Here is a 6162-nt window from a genome sequence, read left to right as displayed (position 1 = left end):
GAAATTGCCATGTTAGTGCTTGGTATTATGGATAAGAATGGTGACTCGGAGACTGAGATACCTGCTGTATGGTGGTGACTATTAAAACTTTGTACTTCTTGTATTCATCTAATTTAAGAGGGGGCTCTAGGGAAAGCAGTTGGGGAAGCAATTAAGGAAACTCTAGCCCCAGGGTGTAGCTCTGTGATTGTTCAGGTGAGGAGTTTGGTCATGTACACATCCAGTAGTATGGTCTTACCAGAAACGGTCCAGTACTCATGCTGCTTGTGAACTAGACAGGACAGGAGGAAAAAAGCTCTGACTAGTTTTTTTGATAGTTGTTGGTGAAGAAATGAATCTTTACCCAGCATGAAGCCTGCTGATATAAAACAAAATGCAACATTTTCAAACAAATGTGAATCTGCAGCAATAGTCTGTGTTGGATCAACTCTGCATGTCATGAGGTAATACTGGTTTTGAGGTGGTATGAGCTAAAGGCAGGGGTATTTTTGTGTCACCAAACCGTTATTTTAGCCAAGTCTTCTGAGATTGGGAGGGCTGGTCCCAGGAATTTCTCTGGTGCTCTTACATGAGCATGGGAGAGAGATGCAGGGGTGCTGGAGGCTGCGAGCATGTGGGGCTCTCCTGCAGGGGCTGACAGGGCAGGTCACCTGTCTTCTGTGACAATCCTACTCACCACAGAGGTTTGTGCCCAACACTGCCTTCTCTTGTGTGGCTTTTGATATTGAGCGTTACGAGTCCATATGCATAAACAAAATCATTTCTTTCTAGAGGAGGAAAATCTTTTGAGGAGGACACTAATAACTGCTTTTAGTGGGTTGGTCACAGATTCTGTATGGGTTTTGGGGAGAAACGTTGGTATTGTTACACTTCTAAAGGATAAAAGGCCACTATGTTGGCAATTCGTATCCCCAAAGGATATTTGTCCCCAGCTGTTTTCTCGGCGTGGGATAGACCTTGGTGATCTTCGCTGGCTGTGGGCTGCTCTTGTGGTCCTCACCATGCTAGCTGTCCTGGAAGAAACCCCAAATTTCTTCCAGTGCTTGAACTCATGACAGATCGTGGTGTGTGGGAGTGAGGTAAGATGTGACATCTGGCAGATGATTCAGGCCTTTTTGTTCTTTTTCCCACAAGCTTTTCTTTTCTTTCCTGTTCCATTTTATGTTTTCTTTTCTGCATGCAACAGTTTCTGAGCTTAATTTGTGAGGCTGTGCGTGTCTGTGGACTGCTTTGACTGGTTTGTGAAAAGTGATCGGAGGAAGGAAACTTGCTGGAAGGTCTAGATCCACTGTAGTGTGCCTACACCTTGAATGGAAAACAGTTAGACACACGCAAATCGTTAAAAAGGAGTGAATACCACTGCTACAGAGAGCGGGACAACACTCCTCTTCCTGGTATTTGAACTATTTATTTCTAGTGGTTAAACCTGATGTCGATTGCTTGTTTATTTTCGGAACTTGAACCGAAGCCTGTATGTGTGCCTAGCAAAAAGGGGATGGGTCAACTAGGGTGTAGGTTTATAGCAGAACTGGGAACCTTCAAGCCATGGTGAGTGGTATTTGTAGGCCACATAAGTTCACCGCACACTGTGCTAGACTTTTTTTTACAGTGATTGTGCAAGTCCCCTGCTTTTCTCCTGAGCACTGACAATCCGAGGAGCCTTTAAAAATGCAGGTAAGGAAAAAGTTGAAGCAATACTGAGTTTCTTTTCCTCAGCATTTTAAACCGAAACATATGGTGCCTCCCCCCATTGCTGGGATTTCACTGAAACCCCTTCAGCAACATGTTGAACTGAGTGATTCTTTTATCTGTCCTAGCAGGAAGGAATCCTAATCAAACGCAGCCCAGTAGCATGCTTTAGAACAATCCTCACATTTTTAGCAAAACCTCGAAAGCAAATTTACTCTATAAACAAAAATCTCTGTAAACAAAAATGTCCCTTTCTTTAAAAAAAATAATCCTGATGCAACACAGTTGCTTTACCCTCAGGCTAATAAAATTTGCTGCCAATTTTGATCCACTCCAAAGTCTGTTTCAGCTTTCTTTGCTCTTTGCTGAAATATTTTTGTATGCAGTGTTTTGATCTGAAAAGGAAAAGCCCTACAGGCTTAGCTCTTTCTGGTTGTCCTTGCTGCCATCAGTCCTGGTGATGTGGTGTGAATGAGGCCAGGATGACTCAGCTGAGTGTGGTAGTTCGCAAGTGAGAAAAAAACAGGCTGGACTTGATTTGTCAATAGTTGTAGATGCAGAGGCCGGAAAGAAAAACGGCTAGAGAATTGAATGGCATTGGAGGCCGACAGATCTCGATTTCCAGTGTGTTTGCACAAGTTGCTGTGCATCTCTGAACACCGGGGTTCTGGAAAATCCTGCAAGAACTAGAAGTAAAAGGCTCTCCTGCTCCTGAAGTGGGTCATTGCTTGATACCCCATATCAGCATTCTTTAACCCAGTGACCTGCATATCCCCTTCTCTCAGTCAGGCCAAGGTTTGAGTAGAAATGCTGTGTGGGGAAAAAAACCTCTCGGTGACTAACGTGGCTCTGGAAGGCAAAGGAGCAGTTGAAGGATAAACCAAGGGCTGCAAGGAGATGAAATGTCCCTGCAGAAGGCAGGGACCTGCATGTGAAGGTCGTGGCTGAGGGCACACCTGTATGCATGAGTGGGCAGCGAGCTCTCGCAGGTCGGTGCCAACTGACCTGGGACGTGGGTGCTCTGAGCAGAGGAGCAGGGCGCAGAGCACAGCCCCGCAGCAGCCCCTGGTTGCATTCATCTCCATCCTGCCGCTCAAAACGAGATCGCTCGGGCTTTTTGATCTGCACGATGATTGGGTTTGTCTTTGCTTTTCTCCCCCGGCATCATCCTTCACTTCAAGTTGAGTCACCCACCCCAGCAGGGGCTGCAGCAGCGGCGGTTCTTCTTCTGGGCACCTGTGAGCACAAGCCCAGTTTCAGTGCTGAGGTCCCCAAGCAGCAGTGTCACGGCTCGCGGCCAGTGCTGGGGATGCCGTGCCCAGCATGTGGGCAAACGCACCTCGCCACCAGTGGTGATTGCACGAGTCGCATGCGTAGCATGTGACACTCGGCAAGCCTGTGGTGTGAGGCCACCGCATCCTGCAGGATGATGTAGCAGCTAAAATCCATCAGAGCCGAATCTCCAGATCGAGCTACCCTGGCTATGGGTGCCTCGGTGGCTGGGCCACAGCTGTGAGTAACCATCATGCAGATGAGGAACGTGTTAGAACACAGGAAGTTCCGTTCAAATACATGGAAAAACTTCTTTACGGTGAGGGTGACAGAGCACTGGCACAGGCTGCCCAGGGAGGTTGTGGAGTCCCCTTCCCTGGAGATTTTCAAGACGCGCCTGGATGCAGTCCTGAGTAATGTGCTCTGGGCAATCCTGCTTTGGCAGGGGAGTTGGACTAGATGATCGCTAGAGGTCCCTTCCAACTCTGAAAATTCTGTGATTCTGTGATTCTGATTCCTATCTCCTGTCAGAAGGTCAGAATTGCAGGTGTTAGCTCTGGTTGTGTGAGCTGATGCTTTGTGTTCAAGACAGCTCACAGCACCAGCAACATATTTCTTTTAATGTTATATTTGGCCCCACCCTCCCTTTTCTGTTAGTAGGGATAATGGATGCATTTTTGCGTGTGTGAGATAATGTGAATAATGTGAACATCGGGGAGCAGCTACCCTCCATTTTCCAATTGGTACTTACAGCTTTGAGTCTCAATGACTTTCAGTAAGAGTCTATTGAAGTCCATGAGACTGATGTTCGTTGGATATGGAAGTTGGGCACTACTGGTTGTTTACTTTGACTTTTAATTCAAGCAGTACATGATAGGTAGATGGAAGTATTAACTCTAGAGAATCAGTACGAAGCAAATATGAGTAGGAACAAATATGACATTAACACAGTCATGGAGCCCCCCAGCTCCTGTTTACAGCAAGGCTCGAGCTCTCGATGGAAAAGCTTTGTGCACTTGTTCACTTGTCTGAGTTCGATCAGGTTTACATCTGCAAGCATGATATAGGACTTCTGCATACTGTCCATAGGGATACAAAGAATAATTTAATAGTCTCATTGGAATGGAAATCTTCATTTTGAACCATCAGACCTAGTCATATATATATATATAAAAACCCAACAAACAAAACCCCCCAACCATTAGTAGACCAAAAGTGCTTTCTAACACAAAGTAGGAAGACCCTCACCTTGTGTTGTATCTTGCTGTCATCCTTTGGCTGAAATTTCACTTGTACACCGGAAGAGAACAATACCCATTAAAAAGCTTGTGGCCCTCACCCCTCTCAGTTGTGGTGGGAGGAGAAGGGGACAACCTAAATCCCGTGCAATGGCCAGGGAGTAGTATATGCTGGCACTGTCGACTTTTCTGTGCCTTATGTTAAAGATAAGAGTTGGGTGTAAGCAAGTAGCTGTTGCTGTTAATCCTTTCTGAAGTGGCTACTGGGGGAAGGCAGTTATGAAATGCAGTACTCAATGTGAAAAACACCAATTAAAACACATTCCATCTGTGCAGGCTTTCAGGAGCGTAGCTTGATTAACTGCCTTTACAGCTGTGTTGTAACCCACCGGGGTTTTGTGCTTTTAAATAAAAACTGTGTTACTGTATTTTCTCATCAGCATGTTGTCAAGATGGTGGCATCCGATATTAATTCTAGTTAGCTTTCTGCAATGCTGGGTGTTTTGGATTTCTCCATTGACTTTTCCCCTTTATAATTGCAGTATTCCACATTGCAGTGCTTCCTTTGCTCTCTGATATTCCAAAGCTCAAGAAAGGTAGGATGAGACACACCAGCTATTTAAATAAAAAACAACATTGGTCTGTTTTTTTTTTTTCCTATTTCCTTGTCTATGCAAGAGTTCATATTATCTACGTACCATTTAAATTTACCTGAAATAATAGTTCTTCATCATATCTAAGGCCAACCAGCCATTAGAAAGTGAAGGCTTCTTATCTTCAAGGAAATAATAATTGTAATAATTAGTCACTGTCATAAGATTTGCATGTACTGCGTTTCCGGAATACTTACCAAGAAATTCTGTTTTGTAAACAAGGCAGAACTGTTTTGTGTCAGGCAACATCTAGGAAAAACAATAAAAATCACCCAGCAGTTCTCAGTTTTCCTGAAATTTCATAAGAGAGTTAATTTAGAGAGAAGAGTAGTTTCTACCTGCTTGTTTTAATACAAAGACCTAGGAACTTTTGTCATTATGTCACAAGACTAAGTTTTCAGCCTTTTCCCGCTTTTGCCACTGCCTTCATTACAAAACAAAGCAAGCTCTCCAAAAACCAAAACCAACCAAACAAAACCTCCACAGACAAATTAGGACAGAGGGTGCCAGGGATCCCTCTCTGCTCAGTGTAAAGCCACCTATATAAGAGTTTAAGTTGCTTGTCAAAAATAGTCACATCAAATCAGGCTCTGTCCCTTTTCTAAACTGCGTGGTACAGCCAGGAGGAAGTTTTGGTTTTGGTTTTGTAACCCAGCGCAGGTAGGACCTACAGTAAAAAGAAATAGAAATAAAAATAAAACAATTCTCCTGACTCTTTCACCTTTGCAGCTATAGAAAAAATCCTCTCCATAAAAGGTTTGTGTCTTAAAACTCAAAATGCTCATTGGTCAGATGCAGCAGCTTGGGCAACAGTTGGGTATAGCAGCTGCATTTAGACGTGTCAGGTACCAGCATGGGAAAGCTGCTGCTGCATTTTTGCTTCCTGTTAATAAGCAACGGGTATATTTAGGAAAGCACCGAAAACATGTTGAGTAAGTCGAAATGGAAGAGGCTTTTTCACCCTATCTGCTTTTTTTTTAATTCTGCTTGCTGGGAAGCACAAGAGAGTGCAGCATTATCCAGATAGTGTAGGGGAAATCCATGTGTGAATTAATAACAGCTACTGTAATTCTTAGGAGGTTCCCAGTTCACTTACTGCCTTGTGGCCTCACGTGGGACTTTGCTGGCACCAGGTAGGGAATGCCCTGTCTTGCTCCTTGCCTGCCCTGTGTCACCCTGCCCTGGCACCCATCTTTCCCCACACTGCTACGGAGATGGCAAAGTTGGGGGATCCAGTCTGTGGCTGGACCTCTGCTGCATCCCCTTCTGGGAATGTGCCGTAGAGCAAGAGCTGCTCATTGCCCGCTGGG

The sequence above is a fragment of the Vanellus vanellus genome (assembly GCF_965231255.1).
Source record: "Vanellus vanellus genome assembly, chromosome: 1".
NCBI classification, from domain to species: Eukaryota; Metazoa; Chordata; class Aves; order Charadriiformes; family Charadriidae; genus Vanellus; species Vanellus vanellus.
This window is presented reverse-complemented; position numbering follows the sequence as displayed.